This window comes from Pogona vitticeps, chromosome 1, assembly GCF_051106095.1.
Source record: "Pogona vitticeps strain Pit_001003342236 chromosome 1, PviZW2.1, whole genome shotgun sequence".
Taxonomy (NCBI): Eukaryota; Metazoa; Chordata; class Lepidosauria; order Squamata; family Agamidae; genus Pogona; species Pogona vitticeps.
The window spans coordinates 239622657-239644762 of record NC_135783.1 but is presented as its reverse complement, the minus strand read 5'-3'; the positions used below and the strand labels follow the sequence as shown (position 1 = coordinate 239644762).

Sequence of the window (22106 nt, the reverse complement as noted above, 5' to 3'; positions counted from 1 at the left end):
TATCCCCCTCTAGTGGTCGAAGGCAGAATAGCAGCTTCCCATTAGTTTCTATGGACGGAAAAGAGCAGATACGGATCAAATGGTTTTCAATGCATTCCTATGGGAAATACAGATTTGACCTGAGAACTTTTTGACTTGAGAACCGCCTTCCAATACGGATTAAGTTCTCAAGTCAAGACCGCACTGTATAAGACTTCCCATCCAGGCACTGATCAGGCCTAGGCCTGCTTGGCTTCAGCAAGGTATCACATGCTTGTGTGCCACTGAAAAATGCCAGTAATGGTCTACATCATTTCCTTCATCATCCTCCATTAATAGGATAAACATTGTGTCACTATTCATATCCATATTTGTTTGAGGAGTTAATTTCAGCCACATCACAAAAGCTACTCAGAGTGAAGCCTGACTTGTGTACATGTCTCAAGGTTGGTTGTATCTTAGATCTGCTAGTCAACTTTCACTTTCTGTATTTCTACAGCATTTTCTGCTACCAAAAATGCATAGGGCGTTTATTCAATATGCATGGCAAGAGATCAGATATGACACCACAAGGCTAAAAAGGTCACTTAAGAACAATTTCAGAGGGTCACACTCAAACATAAAGCCTAAAACCACATTTAGGGTTAGTGTTTCATTGTCTTGTAGTTCTTGCTGTAAAATAACCTCAAAATCATCTCCAGCTGTTGGTATATTTCATCGCTTTGGTCTGTTTTGTATCTGGGAGAAAGCAAGGAAATAACCACTTTTAAAGACTATTCCCTTTCCTCGTTCTCTGTCTCCCACACACAGTCTGTCCGTGTTCTCTTCCTCACCATTTACTGCAGGGATATCATGAAACCAAGGTCGCTGCCTTCCCACTAGGGTACTGTAATTTTTTAATACTTCCTGCTGGGTTATCCATCCAAAAAAGTTACATGGTGTTGGAAACAAGAGACATTCCTAACATCAAGGTTATGGGAAGGAGAAATCAGGTGATGCTATCATGCTACTATGTCATGACTTCATAACAATAACTTTTGAGGATTCTAGAAGCCTACAAAGGGTTAATTGTGCCCAAATATTAACTGTCTGGCTTAACTGCACAGGGCTGAAGAATTGATTTTCCAGACTCATTCCTTGAAAAAAGAAAGGCAAGGAGGAAGAGCTGAAGGAGAAGAGGAAGATTATCACCTCTGCAACTGTTAATATGTATAGGTAATAAGTTACTGAGATGTATAGTTTGTCCTGTGCCAAAGATTTAGATCATATAGCTATAGATTTGTCCATTAAAAGCACGGAGGTTACACAGAAAACCTAGAACGTGCAGTGAGTGAAATATGGCACTACAAAATCCCTGTGAAGTAACGACAATTTTTTGCTTTCCAAAAGTGCCTAAACTTGTACACTTGAGATATTTTAAAAGGAAGGAAACCTGAAGTTTGAAGCAGCCCTTCAACAAACCATTTTCTTTGTCTACATTGCCTAGTATTGGTTCAAACAAGAGAATCTTCTTGCTCAGTCTTGATAGGACATGACAGAGGCAGCCTCTGTAACTGTAATATTCAACCCTTGTAGATTTGTTCTTGGCAACTTTTTGCATTGTGTCCGAAAGACAAAACAGCACTGCTAAACGTTCCACAACCAAGAGCGGTGTCAGAATGGGAATGAGCGATAAGTTCATTCGTTTGTTTTTCAATGAGAACTTTCAAAAATCTGGATATCTCTTGAAGGGAAGAAGCCAGCAAAAAAAAAAAATCATGAATTCAGGCTGCAGGCTTTGATGCTTACCTCCAAAAGCTCTCGACCAGATTCCTTTTATTTTCGTCCATGCTAATGGTGATGAAATACAATGGGCACCCCCATTTTTTCTTCCGAACTGACAGGCTCATTTTTAACAGCTACATACATGAGGTAGTCTTTTCTATACTGGCAACAGGTGTGCTTATTGAATTTGGCCACAGAAAATGGTTAGGAATTTTATTCCATTTATTGTTGATAAGAACCTATTGATCAAAATCATGTTGCTTAGGGCTGTCAATTGAACCATAGAAGGGCTATTAAATCAATGGGGATTATATGAGTCATCTCCCCCATAACTTCCATTGATCTAAATGAGCCTACTCTAACTAAAGTTTACTTTAGTATAACAAGATATACAGAGGAACAGGATTTTGGCCACCACAATTGCCAGTTTCTTCAAAATCAGAGGGCAAATTGCCTAAATGGTTAGGTGGGGAGAGGAAGAATATTTTATTATAACTAGAAAATATCCTTGCTTAACTTCTTTGCCATATTTGACTATTCATAGACACAAAGACACTCCAGCCCACATGTTTTCTTTTATGTGCCTTCAATTTGCATCTTATTTACAGCAGCCCTAATAGGGCTTTCTGGCATTAAGGCAAGCTGCTGCCCCTTCTTCCTTATTGTTTATTTGCTTCAATTGTCTTAGTTGTTGACCACCTTCCTCTGACCTCCAACCAAGCAACAAGCATGGAGACTCCATTTTTCCTTTATTATTATTATTATTATTATTATTATTATTATTATTATTATTATTATTATTATTATTATTATTATTAGTAGTAGTAGTAGTAGTAGTAGTAGTAGTAGTAGTAGTAGTAGTAGTAGTAGTAGTAGTAGTAGTAGTATGACTGTACTTCACCAGTTTATCCAAATAATTCCTCTGAATTATTTCATTTAGTAAATTGCTGTGATGGCAAAGAATTTGGCGTTTATCACTTTGGTTGAGGATACAAATATCCATAGTCCTTATGTTTAATGCATTTTTCATTTGACAAACAAATGTCTAAAAGTGAGACTGTGACATTCATTCTTTATCATTGTCTTCCTATATTTGTACTGTATATTTGAGAAAGATGTCTTGGAGCATGAAGAGCTGAGCAAGAGGAACAGCATCTGAATCACCCACATCTGATTTCACCCATTTTATGATGTAGCCCAAATGTTGTCCAAATTTGTCTACTTGTTGTGATTCTTTCCATTTTATGATGTAGCCTAAATGCTATCCAAATTTTCCTGTTCATTCAATCACTTCAGGCACTGAAGTATCAACATGTTCCATAATGATGAGAGCATTATTTGGCACAGAATAAATTTTCGTGACCAGGTCAAAGAAAATTGGAGATGGTGTATGTGTGTGTATGTGTGTATGTCTGTGTGTTCCTCTTTGGTATCTTAAGTGGGAATGGCTCCGAACACAGACAATTTATAAATACTCTCAATAACTTTTTTGATGCACTTAACTTATTGCTTCATCTAGATGGATTCTAGGGTGATGTACGAAGGAATGAACAAAATTAATCACATCAGCATAAATACAATGCAAGAAAACACTGCTGGTCATTCTCTTGATGCTTCCTGCCACTCCCAGGCTGTTTTTCAAACTGCATAACGGTGCCACTTTTATTTCTTTCCCCACAACCATTCTTCCCTATCTCTCCTTCCTGGTGTTATGATGCATGGTGGGTTAAGGGAATCATCATCAGAGCCTTGTGTGGTTTGTGTGCCAAATGGCACCCTTATTTCATGCCAACATTGGTTGGGCAAGGGAAAACACAAGGAATACATGAACAAACATAAGCGGCCCCCTAAAATCATGAGCAAAACACTCTTAAGAACAAGGGAAACCAGCAAAGATTACAGCACGTCATCCTGCTATCATGGTGTCAAGGAAGGTGCAAAGTGCACCAAACACATAATGAGGACAGAACATGAACTGTGTGCTGGAGATCAGCAGCAGTGGTCATTTTAATTACATTTTGTCGAGACAGGCCAGGGCATCCTTAGAGATTTCTCACTTGCCACCTCTCAAATGTTGCAGCAGCCATCGTGGCAGCTGATGCACTATCCCTCTACCCCTCCTCCCCCCCTCTTCTTTTTGGCTTCTGATCATGTTAACATGACATGTAGCTACACAGTTGTGCAGGGCTGAAGGCAAGGCCTCCATGGCCCCATGGGTTTCTTTTGTGGCTGTTGCTTAGTGCCGTGCAAAGAAATGGGGAAAGCTAGGCAGACCAGAAGTAGGAATGAGGATGAGGTCAGGTGAGCATCCCCTCTCAGATGTGTGGTCATACCCATAAGGGGCATGCCATCATCACCCCCCCCCCAAAAAAACCACACCTATCACAATCTTGCATAATTAATTGAGAGATGGGAAATTATCTCCAGTGCAGTATTACATATTTCATTCATTGCCTTCAGTTCAGTTTCCATAGACTGGCTGTCCTAAGGGGTGACTTTGCTCCTAGAAAAATTAATTGGAACCCATGGATAAGTCTAACTTCTTGTTCTAGTCTCTAGCAACTGCTAACACTGCATGCCTTGAGTTCTAGTGACAAAATCATTTCAGGCAGGTCACATCAGATAGCAAACCATGGGGAAGGGTCAGCAGCAGAGCGGCCAACCACATCCTTTGCCCATGGCCAGGAGTTGCCCATCACTGGAACTGGAAGGCTGCTTCTTTATGAAAAGGAAGAAGAGGTACACAGAAGCAGGTATGAAGAAAAAGGATCTCCCTTCAGAGTCAGGCTTTTCAAAACAAGCAAGCCACAAAGCTGGCTAAGTTGAGATGTGTTGCAGAATGTTAAAGATCCTCCTGGAGCAATTGATGCTCCATCTCATCATCCGCATGCAGGACTAGCTGTTGTTTAGATCTGGTGATTGGTTTTGCCTCTTCATATACCATTGCTTACTTTTGGAGTAGACTGGTTCTCTGTTGCCTTACCTTTCTGCTTTTTTTGGAGTTATTTTTGAGAATTTGGTAGGGCTTTTGTACACAAAATGGAAACCTGAAACAAAGGAATCTGAAACAGACTTTCCCTATAATGTTAAACAAAAAAACACAAAAAAGGAAGGAGGCTCTGATGAAAGAACTCAAAATGAAAGAAATATGAACATTTTCACCATCTCTCTCTCTCTCTCTCTCTCTCTCTCTCTCTCTCTCTCTCTCTCTCACACACACACACACACACACACACACACACACACACACACACACACACACACACACACACACACACACTCCAAGTTCAGGCGTATCTGAGTGAGAGAACTTATTGGGCTGGACTGGGGAGCTTCTGGAGCTGAATCAACCTATCAGACCTGAGGTTCCATATCCCTGGTGCAAATGATGTCACAGCATTATGAATAAATACATGTGGAATGCTCTCTAATATTTTTGAAACTATAAATGTGCATTACCAGATAAAGACTTGCAAGAGTGACTTCATAGATAGTACCACAATCTTAAGGCTTCCTCTGCTATAATAATCTGTTGCAAAATTTCCTCGTATCTTCCTTTTTCTGAGTAGTGTAACATGCAAAAGAAGGTCTTTAAATTATAAACCATCACTCCAAATGCAAGGCACAGTACAAAGCCACATGAATTGGCTGTGAATTTGATATGTAAATGACCCCTGGTGTTCAGCTTGTTCTTAGAGAAATGAATTGCTGACCCTCTCTTACTGTTCCCAAATACTATGGCTAGGGCTAAATGAATCCTTCAATGTTGCTTTCCCCATATTTTCAAAGAAATCTCAGAACATTCAAATAAATTCATGTAGAATTCTGATACATTTGTTAATTCTTGTTTTCAAAAGCAGAACTTAATCTACCTGGAGCAAATTCAGTATGAAGAGGGTTATGTTGTTCAGCCCTGCCATGCAGTTATTAACAAGGAGCCCCTCAGAAAATAACATATGGCAACACCACCTCAGGATCTCAGACACATGTTAAATGTGCAGGGATTCAAAGCCAGACATGGAAGAGCCAAGTACTTCAGCCTGAGTGAAGCCAGAAACATTAGAAATGGCACATGTAAATAAAAGAGGAAAATCTTTAAGTAATGAAAGTGTCTGAATTGTCACAGCAGTCTTGCCTGCATCCTCTAGGAGTATGCAAATTAGCTTGCTTTGTCTGCTGATTGGTCTTCAGAATGTAAGAATGGGGTTGTTTTGGATGCAGATTTCACAAACCAGAAAGGCTGCACAGTCACTTCTCTGCAACATTATAACTGCTTACAGCTGTAATCACAGGCTATCTCTGATATGTCTCTGGCCTCAGTTTTTGTTCTGCATCACACATAATTTTGAATTGTTTACACCTCAACTTTTTCTGATTGAATTTATGAAAAGAATATACATTTGTAAAGTTCTTTTTTTAAAAAAGGGAGCCAAACAAAATGTTGACCTTGGTTGTATGAATGGACCTGCTAGTTGAAAGCAAGGGTGGAGAATGTCATCCATTTCACACATGTTGTCCAGAAAGACCTTAATGCTGGGGATTTTGCACCTCTTTCTCCCCTCAGGATGAATGTAGCCATATCCCAGCTTTTGCTTCTCATGCCCGAATGAGCTACTTATATGAGTTGGGGAATGAGATGGAGTTATTTTATTTTGCTTTGAAATGCACTCAAGGGCAAAACATCATTAAAAAAAATACTCCCAGAAAATCTGACAACCAAGCCAACTGGTTGCTTCCATGGGATTGTGTCACACACTGTGTTACTTGCCTCTTTTCAAAAAGTGTACCAATGGTAACCAAGGGCAAACTGCCTTCATGCAGGACCAGGCCCGCAGCTGGTAAAGCCAGAAGCTGAGGGCGTGTGTGCCTTTGTGTTCAGGCGCCTCCATAAATCTCAGTGCATTAAGATCTTCCATATGCTGGGGGGCGGGGGGCTGGGTGGTTTAATAAATTATTTTGTTCTTGGCTGCAGGCCCACTAAGAAGAACCGCTTGAGGAATCTGCTGTGCTGTGTTCAAAACCGCACCCTTATTGGGAGAGGCCAGGGTAGCTGGGAGAAAGAAGGGGAAATCAAAACACCTCCCAATGTGTTTCGGGTGCGGATGTTTTCCAGGCTCAAGCCTGCTTGACCCATTTTAGCACAGCTTGCAACCTTGCCTTCGTCATCTCCGCAGCACATGTATCAACAAAGGAGGAAAACAAACAATTTTAAAGCATGTTTTGTGTTCTTAAAGCAAGCAGACAAACAAACTGTGGTACCTTCCCTGAAGCCTTCTTGTGACAAATTGTAATGACCTCACCAGGAGTATAAAGAAAAATCTGGTCAGAGGCTATGGGAAGAGAATACTGTTCAAGTTCTTAGTACTGGTTTTTTTTAATTAATAATAATAATAATAATCTGCAAATAGGCACAAAGTGTGCAGTTCCAGGAAAAAAATGTGCAGTCTCAAAGGAACCTTTGTGCATTCAAAATGCGAATAATGCAAATGTTGTATTAAATCATCATTGGATATGAAACCGGACTTGATGATAACACAAGAGTAGATTGAGCAATCCAGACTTCTCTGGATTGTCCTGATCAAGCATACCCATTTTGTATCTGCCAAAGACACTCCCACCAGATTCTACTGCTATTTACATGGAGTGTTCTCCAAAGTTTCCGCAATGAAACATTATTATTGAGCATGGAGACCACTTTCCTGATAAATCACGAGAAGCTGTTGATATTGTGGTAGCAAGTGACGCTCAAAGCTATCCATTATGACATTCCACACATGGACTGATTCATTTTGTTTCTCAATTTAAGTTTTCCCCTTTGTTCCTGGAATTTTTCTCTCTTAAATACCAACTACTCCACCTAAAGTTTCATGATGCTTCACATGAAAACCATGTATATAATACCCGACTGCATTAGAGCTGTCAAATTTCCAGTTCTAAAAATTTTCTGGCCCTCTGTGTAGGCTTTTAAATGTCAGAGAATGTGAATCAATGTTGTAATATGGAAAAGTTAAGTTTTAGATTGAATTTGATGGTCCATGCTAGATGGGGGATTCTGGGAATTGTGGTCTACTGAACTGAATTTTAGTCCACAGAGTAATTTTTCCAATTTCAGTGAAAAATTATAGCTGCTATTTGAAGAGAGAAAGCTCGAGAAAGCTCTAGTATCACCATGATTACTGAATTTCTTCAGAAACTACAGATACAGAAGCAATCAATGTCAGTTAGATAATGCAGGTATTAGAAATATATCTAACTTGAAGTTTTCATATATATTATACCATTTACCAGAGATTACCTAACGTTTTGTGATCATTGCTATGTAGTAGTACATAAAGGTGAGATGCCACTCTTCAGTCTGTGATTTTTTTAGACTGACAAAGTAAACTGAATTCCTGACAAAATTCCATTTTCTTCCAGTATATTCCAGCAAATTTGGAGACTCCTGGCTCTCCTAAACCCAATTTATGGAAGTTCCATTTTAACTATATTGGCATTGTTTCTTCCATTGCAAACTCCAGTTCCATCTCAGAAATCTAATTAGGTTATCTATTTTTCCCCTTAATCTAAGCAAGTCAGTTTGCCATCACACCAGGGAAATGTTCCCCAGTTCTTTTTTTTTAATTTAAATTATTCATTCATTCATTCATTCATTCATTCATTTAAACAACTAGGGATAAGGTAAGAAGTACAAAAGGTAGAGGGGATATGGGGGGGAAAGAGGGGGGAAGAGAACACAAAATGTATTGTCATCCAGTCTGTTCATGTTGTGATATCAAGTTGACTTTCTGCCTTTCTACAATTTGATTGCCCTCCAGGTTTCAGCTTACAGTTACATCTTAGTTTAATTCTATGTTATTCAGGCACTGTCTGGTGACTCAAGCCACTTATATAATAAATCCCATCGTTCGGTTGCCTTTTGTAAAGGACAGTCTTTCAACACTTCTGATAGAATATCCATTTCTGCCGCTTCCCATATCTTCTCAATGAGTTCCTCTTGTTTTGGTATCACCGATTTCTTCCAGTTCTTAGTATAAAGAATTCTGGCTGCAGCGACTATATATATAACTAGGTAGTTCTTTGTCTTATCTATATTATCTGGTATAATGCTCAGTAAAAACAATTCTGGGGTTAGTGGAACATTACAAAGCAGTATTTTTGTAACAAAGTATGTACTGCTATCCAATACAGTTTTGCTACTCTACAAGTCTACCACATATGGCAAAACTTCCCTCTTGTCCTTCACACTTCCAAAAAACATTTGACACCTCTGTATAAATCTTTGACAACTTTTTCGGAGTCATATGCCACCTATAAAACATCTTATATATGTTCTCCTTGAAATTTACTGATTTTGCTTGCTTGCTTGCTTGCTTGCTTGCTTGCTTGCTTGCTTGCTTGCTTGCTTGCTTGCTTTATTTATTTATTTATTTATTTATTTATTTATTTATTTATTTATTTATTTATTTATTTAACTTATATGCCACCCATTTAGACATACTCTACTCTGGGCGGCTCACAAAACACAGAGTAAAAACAATTAATATGTAATGACAATTTGCAACATTTACGGTTTAGGGCCTCGATACCTGGCGGAACGCCTATTCCCACCAAGTTCTACCCGGATCACACGGGCAAGCCAGGAGGTGAGGCTGAGGAGCTTAACGCCGAGGGAGGCCCGAAAAGAGAAAACAAGAAATAGGGCCTTCTCGGCGGTGGCTCCTTGCTTGTGGAATAATTTACCTCCTGGTATTCGCGGAGCTTCCTCGCTGGGTACCTTTAAGAACCTATTAAAGACCTGGTTGTTTCGGCAGGCCTTCTCACCAGATTACTTTTGATTTTCTTTTCTCCTTTATTGTTTCTTTACTTTAATTGTTTTGTAATTTGTTGTTTTATTTTATTGTATTTTATCTTTGTTGTTGGCCGCCTAGAGTAGTCCATCGTGACTAGATAGGCGGGATATAAATTAAATGAAATAAATAAAATAAAAATTTACACAATTTTTGTTGTTTAGTCATTTAGTTATGTCCGACTCTTCGTGACCCCATGGACCAGAGCACCCCAGGCCCTCCTGTCTTCCACGGCCTCCTGGAGCTGGGTCAAAGTCATGTTGGTGGCTTCAATGACACTGTCCAACAATCTCGTCCTCTGTCGTCCCCTTCTCCTCTTTCCTTTACACTTTCCCAACATCAGGGTCTTTTCCAGGGAGTAGACGATAGTTAAAAATAGAGGAAGAGACGAGGTAATGTTATTTTTCCATGTTTGCAACCATTGATCAATATCAATATTATGTCCTATATTTTGTGCCCACCTAATCATCCATTCGTTTATTATCTTATTTTGCATTTTAATTTCAAGCAAATAATCATAAATTTTCTTAATTACTTTATCACCTGGGCTTGGGCCCAGAAACAAACATTAGAGAATATAATATATATAACACAGCCATGGAGTCCCTGTGTTTATGTTTTGTCTTGTCTTGTTCTTCCTTCCTCCCCCCCCCCCAATTTGTATTCCTTTGATTGTTGTTTGTTTGTTATATAAGAAAAAAAAAATCAGAACAAAATAACAGAAGCTCTCAGTAAGTGGGAAATTACCTACAGTTACGCTGTTTGCCCAATAAATGAATCAATAATGGCAGTGTGTCATGTGACCACAAATTTATGCAACAGTCTAATGCAATGAACTCCAAAACCTCAAAATAGAACAGGACTAATTTTAAGTACAAGGAAATAGATAAGATAGGGAAACAATATACAGTACACAGAAAATACTTACAGGAACTGTAAAGTGGGAGCTGATTGGGAAATGGTTTTGCATAAAAACAAAACATCAGAAGAAATGCTCTGATTCCAGAGTGCAAGAACTCACACAGAAAAAGAACAAACCTTCATCTCTCTTTTATATTTCTTCCCACCTCCTCGATCAAGGGGTACAATGTCGGCTCCACTGGTGCTTGTCGCCAAGCGGAGCTCCTTTGCCCTTCGCTTGGGATAGCACAAGACACGCTATTCCTGCAGTTACCTGGGGAAGGGGGATGCTCCCCCATGTGCTCTTTCGAGGCTTGCGTTCCCTGGCAGCAGCTGCGTTCAGAGCTGCAGGGATTTTTTTGCTGTGTAGCAGCCAACAGCGTTGAGGGAGGTCTGTGGGGTGCATCTGCACTCCCCAAGCTTGGAGTGTGGTGTCAGGGATCAGCCTTGATCCCTGGTGGAGCCTGCTTACAGCCATTTTGTTTCCAAAAAAAGGGCGGAGCAAATGGGAAAAGGGTTCCATAAGCTTCAGGACTAAGGGGATGGTAACCCCCGCATTGGGCTTGGCCCTTGGGTTGAGGCAGTTGGGGACAGGGCAAACACCCCTTCCACAAACACACACTAAAGGCAGCTGGGGAACAAAGTTATGCCCCCCCTACACACGGTTAATTACGTGGTTGTGTGTTTGTTGGGGTTTCATTCAATTTAATTGGAAGTGGTGCACTTACAGACACACATGCACCCACATGGAAGAAGAAGAAGAAGAAGAAGAAGAAGAAGAAGAAGAAGAAGAAGAAGAAGAAGAAGAAGAAGAAGAAGAAGAAGAAGAAGAAGAAGAAGAAGAAGAAGAAGAAGAAGAAGAAGAAAATTCAAATTAAAATTAAATAAGATTATAATAACAACAGGAATAGTTGCATTAGAGCAACTACCAGTTGGTTAGCGAGTCCTGAGGGCTTGCATTTTTTAAAAAAGTAATAATTATTATAAATTAATAGCTGAATAAATAGGCAAACAATGAGGATACAATGTAGGGTGTTTTTTTTTTACAATTGGAGCACATTAGTAAGGGTTGGTTGCCTGGCTAGCAGGTAGATTATTTAGTAAGAGCTTTTGTTAGCAGCCATGGCCCCAAAAAAGGGTCAGGACAATAGCAAAGGCAAACAGCCTGCAAAGTGCAGGGCTCCCAGGGTGTCTCCTCCAGTTGTATCATCATCAGACAAGGAGAGGTGGCCTGTGTGGGAGGAAATACGGGCTAAAATAGCGTCATTGGAGCAACGGAAGTCTAGCTAAGCACGTAAGGGGGCTAAGGACAATCAGCCTAGGCGCTCAACAAGGGAGTCCAAGGCACACAAGTGTGCTAAACTGAAAGCCCTTGCTGATAATCTTTTGTCCTATTTTGTTGCTTGAGATGCTGGTGTGCAAGGTGCATCGGGAGTTGCAGATTCATCAAGGGAATGCCAGCCATCAAAATTGATCGGCCAGGCCAAAAGCAGAGCTGAACACATGTGTGCATGCCCGGGCATTAATAACATGCCGTTCAGATCTGAATGGGTCATGAGGCTTGTGAGGGCACTTGTATTATGCACCTTACAATTTAATATAGTATTTCATGCAAGGGACATCCCCGGCATAGACAACAATATAGCTGACAGCCTGTCCCATCAACTAATGGAGCGGTTCAGGGTGTTGGCTCCAGGAGCTTGCAAATGGCCAGAAGTCCTCCCACAAGAGGTATGGCAGAATGGAGGCGGGAGACATTATGAGCAATAGTGGCCTGAGTACTCAGTGGGCTTACTTTGCAGTTTGTTAAGAGTTTAGACAATTTAGAGTTCACGAGCAGTTGGAACAGGTGCGGTCCATAGCAGTTGATCACCTACAACAATTCGGCATTTTTCTTTTTCAAAAGGGCGTGGCATCTAGCTCTATTCAGGGAAAGATGTTGGCATTAGCATTCCAGGCTTGGAGTAGCTGATTCCACAGGGGACTTTAGAATTCATAAGATGATTGAAGGATGGAATAAGGGAAGAATTAGAATGCCCGATCATAGGTCTCCTTTTTCTCCAGCCATACTGATGAGGTCTGGTGAATCATGGGGCAGCGTTTGTAGTGATAGGTACAAGGCTTCCCTCTTTCAAGCAGCAACACTTTTGACATTTTTGGAGCATTTCATATTAGTGAGGTTGTGGCAGCTGGCAAGCATGACACGTCACAACTTGCCAACGTCACAATGGGCAAAGACAGGTTACAATTGCATATCCGGAGATCTAAAACAGATCAATTAGGGAAATGAGCCTTTATCTCGCTAGGGACTTGCTCCATTTAGACATATGCCCTAGAGGATTACCTTGAGAAAAGGGGGAAGATCAGGGCTACTTATTTTGTCATAGTGACCCCACTGACAAAATACCAATTTTGGAAGGTAATTGGAGCTGCTTTGAAATAAGTGGGTTTGGCTGGATGGAGCTGTAGAACCCACTCATTTCACATTGGGGCAGCGTCTACTGCCGCCATGCTAGGGTATGGCCCAGAGGAGATCAGGAAGGTGGGGAGATGGTCCTCCCATAGATACAAACTTTATGTGTGGGACTTGCCACAACCGTAGGCTGCTGCTGGGCTCTTTGTCTCTTTCTTTCCGATGCAGAGCAACCCAAGCGGCAATTGAGGATCCTGTTGCTGGGTCAGTTTCATTCACTGGGTGGCAGATTATACTGCCAAGATGGCATGGGGTCAAGATTTGGGACTGCAGCCAGCAGTGAGCTTGAAATGCCTTGGCCGGAGGGGCATGCTTTGGGCCATTTTTTCTGGCATGGCAGACACAGTGGCAGCTGGTGTTGTTGGTTCATCTGGGCAGTAATGACTTGGCCAGGAGAAGTGGCAAGTCCCTTGCGCTGGACATTCTGGCTGATTTGAGGAGCTAGACGGCAAAGTTCCCGTTTTCAATAATAGTTCGGTCCACGCTTATTCCTCGGTATAGTTGGAGAGCCGACTGCAATGCTAGTTGCATAAATAGAGCATGCAGGAAAGTTAATAAGGAAGTTTGCAGAGCAACGGTTAATGGCTTAGGATCGGTAATAGGACACCCGGAGATCCGATTGGACCGACTGGAGCTTTATAGAGGTGATGGGGTTCATTTATCTGAGGCTGGTTTAGAGACTTTCTTGAGGGATCTTTGTAGGGGCCTGCGTGCTGAAATTTTCAGCTGGATGGGGGGGAATGGAGCATAGCAAGCCTGCCCATTCCATGCCCATGGAGTTTAAGAAGTGCATAGTGGGACTGAACTTTTGGCACTGCAGATCGTGAGGTTACATTGATGGGAGGAAAGACCCTCCGGGCTGAGGGTCATCAAAGGCTGGGGGCTTGCATGCCTGGGGGGGGCAGAGTTTGATATTTCACTGGCTAGGGTCATGCTGTCTTAGGGACAGCATAACAACGGGGCATGGGACTTGCATGTATTGGTTGGTGAGGGGGTTCTGTGAGACCTTCGGCACCAAACCTGATACTGCACTACCGCAGGCCCCTGGTTTCTAAGCCATAAGTTATGGCATGTTGATTTAATAAAGTGCGGCCCTATTTATACCCATCACCTGCATCTCGCCTCATTATTCCAGAGTGGGAAGGCAATGGTTAAAGAAATGCTATCAGGATACTGAATGCCAACTTCTGGTGAAAGTGAAAGAAGAAAGTGCCAAAGCAGGATTGCAGTTGAACATCGTTCGTTTAGTCGTTTAGTCGTGTCCGACTCTTCGTGACCCCATGGACCAGAGCACGCCAGGCCCTCCTGTCTTCTACTGCCTCCCGGAGTTGTGTCAGGTTCATGTTGGTTGCTTCGCAGACACTGTCCAGCCATCTCATCCTCGGTTGTCCCCTTCTCCTCTTGCCGTCACACCTTCCTAACATCAGGGTTTTTTCCAAGGACTCTTTTCTTCTCATGAGATGGCCAAAGTACTGGAGCCTCAGCTTCAGGATCTGTCCTTCCAGTGAGCACTCAGGGTTGATTTCCTTTAGAATTGATAGGTTTGTTCTCCTTGCAGTCCAGGGGATTCTCAAGAGCCTCCTCCAGCACCACAATTCAAAGGCATCAATTCTTCGGCGGTCTGCTTTCTTTATGGTCCAGCTCTCACTTCCATACATCACGACAGGAAAAACCATAGCTTTGACTATTCGGACTTTTGTTGGCAAGGTGATGTCTCTGCTTTTTAAGATGTTGTCTAGGTTTGTCATTGCTTTCCTCCCCAGAAGAAGCCGTCTTTTAATTTCGGGGCTGCTGTCTCCATCTGCAGTGATTATGGAGCCCAGGAAAATAAAATCTGTCACTGCCTCCATATCTTCCCCTTCTATTTCCCAGGAGGTGATGGGACCAGTGGCCATGATCTTAGTTTTTTTGATGTTGAGTTTCAGACCATTTTTTGCACTCTCGTCTTTCACCCTCATTACAAGGTTCTTTAATTCCTCCTCACTTTCTGCCATCAGAGTGGTGTCATCTGCATATCGGAGGTTGTTGATATTTCTTCCGGCAATCTTAATTCCGGCTTGGGATTCCTCCAGTCCAGCCTTCCGCATGATGTATTCTGCATATAAGTTGAATAAGCTGGGAGACAATATACAGCCTTGTCGTACTCCTTTCCCAATTTTGAACCAATCAGTTGTTCCATATCCAGTTCTAACTGTTGCTTCCTGTCCCACATACAGGTTTCTCAGTAGATAGATAAGGTGGTCAGGCACTCCCATTTCTTTAAGAACTTGCCATAGTTTGTTGTGGTCCACACAGTCAAAGGCTTTTGCATAGTCAATGAAGCAGAAGTAGATGTTTTTCTGGAACTCTCTGGCTTTCTCCATAATCCAGCGCAAGTTAGCAATTTGGTCTCGAGTGCCTCTGCCTCTTCGGAATCCAGCTTGTACTTCTGGGAGTTCTCGGTCCACATACTGCTGAAGCCTACCTTGGAGGATTTTGAGCATAACCTTGCTAGCGTGTGAAATGAGTGCAATTGTGCGGTAGTTGGAGCATTCTTTGGCACTGCCTTTCTTTGGGATTGGGATGTAGACTGATCTTTTCCACTCCTCTGGCCACTGTTGAGTTTTCCAAACTTGCTGGCATATTGAATGTAGCACCTTAACAGCATCATCTTTCAAGATTTTAAATAGTTCAACTGGAATGCCATCACCTCCACTGCCCTTGTTGTTAGCCAGGCTTTCTAAGGCCCACTTGACCTCACTCTCCAGGATGTCTGGCTCTAGGTCAGCAACTATATTGTCTGGGTTGTCCGGGATATCCACATCTTTCTGATATAATTCCTCTGTGTATTCTTGCCACCTCTTCTTGATGTCTTCTGCTTCTGTTAGGTCCCTCCCATTTTTGTCCTTTATCATGTCCATCTTTGCGCGAAATGTTCCTCTAATATCTCCAATTTTCCTGAACAGATCTCTGGTTTTTCCTTTTCTGTTATTTTCCTCTATTTCTTTGCATTGTTCATTTAAGAAGGCCCTCTTGTCTCTCCTTGCTATTCTTTGGAAGTCTGCATTCAATTTTCTGTAACTTTCCCTATCCCCCTTGAATTTTGCTTCCCTTCTCCTCTCTGCTATTTCTAAGGTCTCGTTGGACAGCCATTTTGCTTTCTTGCATTTCCTTTTCTTTGGGATGGTTTTTGCTGCTGCCTCCTGGACAATGTTACGAGCCTCTATCCAAAGTTCTTCAGGCACTCTGTCCACCAAATCTAGTTCCTTAAATCTGTTCTTTACTTCCACTGTGTACTCATAGGGGATTTCGTTTAGATTATACCTGAGTGGCCCAGTGGTTTTTCCTACTCTCTTCAGTCTAAGCTTGAATTTTGCTATGAGAAGCTGATGATCAGAGCCACAATCAGCTCCAGGTCTTGTTTTTGCTGACTGTATAGAGCTTCTCCATCTTTGGCTGCAGAGAATATAATCAATCTGATTTCGATATTGCCCATCTGGTGATTTCCATGTATAGAGTCGCCTCTTGTGTTGTTGGAAAAGAGTGTTTGTGATGACCATCTTATTCTCTTGACAAAACTCTATTAGCCTTTGTCCTGCTTCGTTCTGAACTCCAAGGCCAAACTTCCCTGTTGTTCCTTTTATCTCTTGGCTCCCTACTTTAGCATTCCAGTCCCCTAGAATGAGAAGAACATCTTTCTTTGGTGTCAGTTCTAGAAGGTGTTGTAAATCTTCATAAAACTGTTCAATTTCAGTCTCCTCAGCAGTGGTGGTTGGTGCATAAACTTGGATTGTTGTGATGTTGAAAGGTCTGCCTTGGATTCGTATTGACATCATTCTATCATTTTTGAGATTGTATCCCATTACAGCTTTTCCCACTCTTTTGTTGACTATGAAGGCTACTCCATTCCTTCTACGGGATTCTTGCCCACAATAGTAGATATGATAATCATCTGAGCTGAATTCACCCATTCCTGTCCATTTTAGTTCACTGATGCCCAGGATGTCGATGTTTATTCTTGCCATCTCCTGTTTGACCACCTCCAGCTTCCCAACGTTCATAGATCTTACATTCCAGGTTCCTATGCAGTATTTTTCTTTGCAGCATTGGATTTTCCTTTCACTTCCAGGCATGTCCACAGCTGAGCGTCCTTTCGGCTTTGGCCCAACCACTTCATTAGCTCTGGAGCTACTTGTACTTGGCCAGTTGAACATAAAGAAAACAAAAACCATGACTATAGAAGAAGCTTTAACATTGACAATGAAGAAACTGAAATAGCTAGAGATCTTCTATACCTTGGCTCAATCATCAATCCAAATGGAGACTGCAGCCAAAAAAATCATAAGAAGAATGAGACCCAAAGGAAATTAGAAAAGATCATCAAGTGGAAGTATAAGACCAAGATCACCCACACTATTGTATTCCTGATCACTATTTATGGGTGTGAAAGCCAGACAGTGAAAAAAAAAAACTGGAAGGAACAAAATTTATTCATTTGAAATACGGTGCTGGACAAATGCTTTGCAGATACCCTGGACAGACAGAAAGATGAGTATTGCTTTTCTGGGTTACAGCTCCAAACATCTCAACATTTCAAAGACAAAGGAAGGAAGGAAGGAAGGAAGGAAGGAAGGAAGGAAGGAAGGAAGGAAGGAAGGAAGGAAGGAAGGAAGGAAGGAAGGAAGGAAGGAAGGAAGGAAGGAAGGAAGGAAGGAAGGAAGGAAGGAAGGAAGGAAAGAAGGAAGGAAGGAAGGAAGGAAGGAAGGAAGGAAGGAAGGAAAAGAGAGAAGTCCAACATTTCTTATTTCAGCTCTTTTGTTAGCAATATCTCCTTTTATCATGGCAAGTGGCTATGGGAGACATTCTATGACATTTTGAGTTCCCTTAGAGAAAAGGAAATGACACCACCACCAATAGCAATTTTTTTCCATGTAATTAAGCCAGGCTTCCATCCTTTTATGATAAAGGTTAGCTGTTTTATTATTTGCCTGCCTCCCTGAATCACTCAAGATGCTTTCACATTTATTGCCTTCTGGCTGACCCAAACCAAACTTGGATCAAGAACCACCACTGAGAAGATAATGCCAGCATCCTGTGGGAATTCTTTGCACATGAATCCCCATCATTCAGTCCTGTGGTGATACCACCCAAGTCAGCCTGACCCAAATGGATTTGTTGTACAAAACATTGTGCTCTTCCTTTTGCAGGTCAGTCGAGCTGATTTAAAAATAAATAACCCATGATTTCTCCCCTTCCAGCAGTCACCATGGGTTGAAGGTCACAATTTTAAAAACCAATGAAATAAGCTCCTGGTCCCATCATATACTAATTAAAGTAACCATATAAAACCAACACAATAAAAGAAGAATTATTTTGTTGCACAGGAACAGAAAAATAAATAAATTACGAGTTTCTTGCTTCTCTGAGACATCAGGAATAAAGCTCTGAGCTAGTAGTATGCTTCTAGTTTCTCAAGCCTAAATTAACCAAATTATTTCAGTTCACCCACACAGTCTTCCCAAATCTCGCCATAGTGCTGATCCACTTCATGATGATGGGCTACATTTCCCAACATTCAGAAGTGGATGATTTCACTGTGCTTCTTGGGAGTACAGCCAGCCTCTGTGGCCTTGGGCAAGCTTGGAATGAGTTTTCTGGGCTCGGGTGATTGTCCCACTATCCGGCACTAACTAATTGTTCTCTTCTTCCTCTGAATTCAAAGACAGCCCCACCTCTCTGCTAAGTGTTCCTTTCCCTCTCTTTAGTCTGTTGGAAGCAGAGTTGTTAGTTTGCTGTTCATCTCTTCACAACTGCAAGTAATGAAACATTTTAATGCTTTCTCCTACAAATGCCTCAGAGTGGGTTATTGAGACCTTAAGTGCTTGTTAGTGAAAAAGGGAAGTGGACTTTCTGGGGAACTTGTGGCTATTCTCTTCTGAGACATTCCGTACTTCTAGTGTGTAGCAAAAGAATTTATTCATTTTTACCAGAAATTAAAAACTCTGCAACACCCAACCAATCCACCACTCTTATCTTCCTGCCACTGCCGCCATGCACCTTGTCCACTTGCCAAACAATAGCAAGTACAGAAAAGCTATAGGAAAGCTTTTGTACCTAACTGCTACTAGATCAGACATAGCTACCACAGTAGGAATACTGAGCAGATTAGTTAGTTCAACAACACAGGGCAACTAGACAGCAGGCAAAAGAGTAGCTAGAAACTTAAAAGCAACTTTGGACTTTAAGCTAAGACTGCCAGTCAGCAGAAACCGAATGCTTGTACTATACACAGATGCAGGCTGGGCAGAGGATATACTGACTAAGTCCACTGGTGCAGTCCTGTTTTTGTATGGTGACGGGGCTATTTCATGGTTATAGTTATAAACAAGGTGTTGTAGCTTTTTGTTCCACAGAATCAGAGTTCATTGCTCCAGCAGAAGCATTCAGAGAATTGCTATGGCTAGAGAAGCTGCTAAAAAACCTTGGAATAGAGATGCCAATCCAGATGATGGAAGACAACCACGGCTGCATCAAATTGTTGCAGAGTGAGATGTATGCACACACCAAACACACTGGCATGTGATATCACCTGGTACATATGACCAAGAAAGGAACTATCTAGATTGCCTGCTGTTAAACCATAGAGATGACAGCAGACATCCTGACCAAACCTCTACCAAAATACCATTTCAAGAACCTACAAATCAATATGGACTCGTTGAGAAGTGATTCTGCATGCAAGCTTGAGAAGCGGTGTTGGGAAATTTAACAAACTTGCATGTTATTTAACACTAGGTGTCAGTAGGAGGGGGCTTCAGAGACTAATGTGTCTGTCTTTTGCCACTAACCAATTAACAGAATTCTTTTTCATTCCTCTGACAACTGAGACAAGCTCTGTGCTTCCACCCCTCCTCTCCCTATATGCTTGTTTCCACTGTCTTGTTTCTTAGTCCCTGCTAACCTTCTGACCATCCTGCATTCAGTCAGGATGGATTTCTTCCAGCCATGTGGTTGAGAGATCATCTTCTTTCCTTTTTTCCCCTTCTAATTCTTCTGTTTGTAACTGAACATTGTAACTGTAAGTAGACATGTCTTTTTCTCCTTAAGATGTTTGTAGAGATTTTCTTTCATCATTTTAAGTGCTAGCTAGTGAAGGGAGCATATTCTAAGAACTTGTTCTGCTCACTTATGCTTTCTCCACTGGTTTGTTGCTGCTTTGTAATTTATGTTCTGCTAATTAGAGAAGGAATTAACCAATGTTCCAGTATATATATATAAAATGAATCCTAGACCAAATAGGCTTGACAAAGGCATAACTTCCTTCAATGTGCAGCATCAACAGAATGCTACAATTATTAGAAATAATTATATATATATATATAATTATTTCTAATAATTGTAGCATTCTGTTGATGCTGCACATTGAAGGAAGTTATGCCTTTGTCAAGCCTATTTGGTCTAGGATTCATTTTAACTCTTTCAAATGGAATGCCCAGTTCTTATCACCACACAAAATTATTTTAAAAGTAATTGAATATGCACCCTCATCTTTGAAATACTAAAGATCCATAAAGAGAGTATGCTCATCTCCAACATATATCACCCTGAACATATCTGACATTATTTTGGAAACCACGAGTAGACATGGTCTAGAGGGGCGGGGTAAAAATCAATCAATCAATCAATCAATCAATCAATCAATCAATCAATCAAACAAACAAACAAACAAACAAACAAACAAACAAATAAATAAATAAATAAATAAATAGTCGTACTTAGATGGGAGAACCCAAGAGAAAGCTAGGGCTCTCCAGACAAGAAGCTTGCCAGAACTCATCAAGAAAGCCTGCTAACTTTATGTTGGACTAGATGGAACAATGTTTTGACTCTGCTTCCTACACTTCTATCTTCTTATGTTTGTTTCTTCTAAGTGGGATGAATGTGCAAGCATTTTATTGAGGATGAGACATGAGATATGTGTGTATCAATTAACCTACAAAGCTGTGCTATTCTTATCTGCTGGCCACCAACATCTTCAAGTCAAGACTATGTGAAGTTCCTCTCCATGGGGTGTGAACTTAATTTGCTCCAGAGCAAAAACATCTGGCTGAAGTCAGGAAGTAGATGCTGGCTGGATCTGGTGCCAGGGGATCCTGTAGTTAATACATTCTTACCTCATCAGTAGGTGTCACTATAGCAGAGGACAAAATCTAATGGAAGGAACATTTCAGGGGGGAACAGGGAGAAAGAATCCCAGCCAGCCAACCAGAAGCAGGAGCTGGCTCAGTTCTGCCCAGCTCCAGCCAGGAGAGCAGTGATGGAGCTCAGTTTATGAGTTGCTTGTAAGGAGGCTATAGGAAATGAGAGATTAAGGAAATGAGTCATTATGTGATTACAAAGACATGTGGAGTGCACACATTTGTGGCCTATAATGCTGCTTTGAACAACCATAAATTTCTTCTACAGGGGCTTTGGGAAGCGTTCCTGCTGAACTCAGACATGGTAGCGAGTTATTGTCCAGCACATGGAGCTGGAAGGAATGTTTTCAGCATGAAATGAGAGAAATGCTTCAAACCTAGTTCAGTTCAACATTCCTCTTCTAAGTCAGCAGGAGTTGCAGAAACCAGAAGGGATGTTTCATGGAGGGGTGGGCGTGGGATGGAGAGAAGCAACCTTCTTTCTCTCTTAACTTTGAACAAGATTTTAACCCTCCTGGGGACTTCTGCTTGCTACCTTCTGCAGCTCTCATGAGGCAGCTTGCTTCTATGAAAGTGCTGATCAGCCAGTACTAGCTGCACACTTCCTAGATTTTAGTGAATTCCAGCCTGAATACTACAGAAAAAAATATGTGTCCATAGAAAGTGAAACCTATTCCTTTCTCTAGACCGCCCCCCCCCTTTACAGGCACGACTAACTTTCCCCTGGGTCTAATTGTCACATCCCACTCTGAAAACACAAAAGACCCTCCTAAAGCTATATTTCTAAAACCTAAGCATCCTGTGAGATCCATGGGTCAAACTCTTCTACAAAAATGCATTTCCCAGCATTCTGTGATGGTTCTAAGTATGCTGGAGAGATGAATTGTTAGTGTTTTCCTACAGGCTCATAATAGAAGCAGCTTGTTTGAACAAAAGGTACCACATGGTTTTCCTTTCCTTAAGAAG

At 41.4% G+C, this 22106-nt stretch overlaps 1 long non-coding RNA gene across 1 annotated transcript in view; it reads right to left on the bottom strand.

Moving 5' to 3' along the window:
- Window positions 1-22106, bottom strand: part of LOC144584480 (uncharacterized) — a 191339-nt gene that overhangs the window by 18129 nt on the left and 151104 nt on the right. The window lies entirely within an intron of this gene.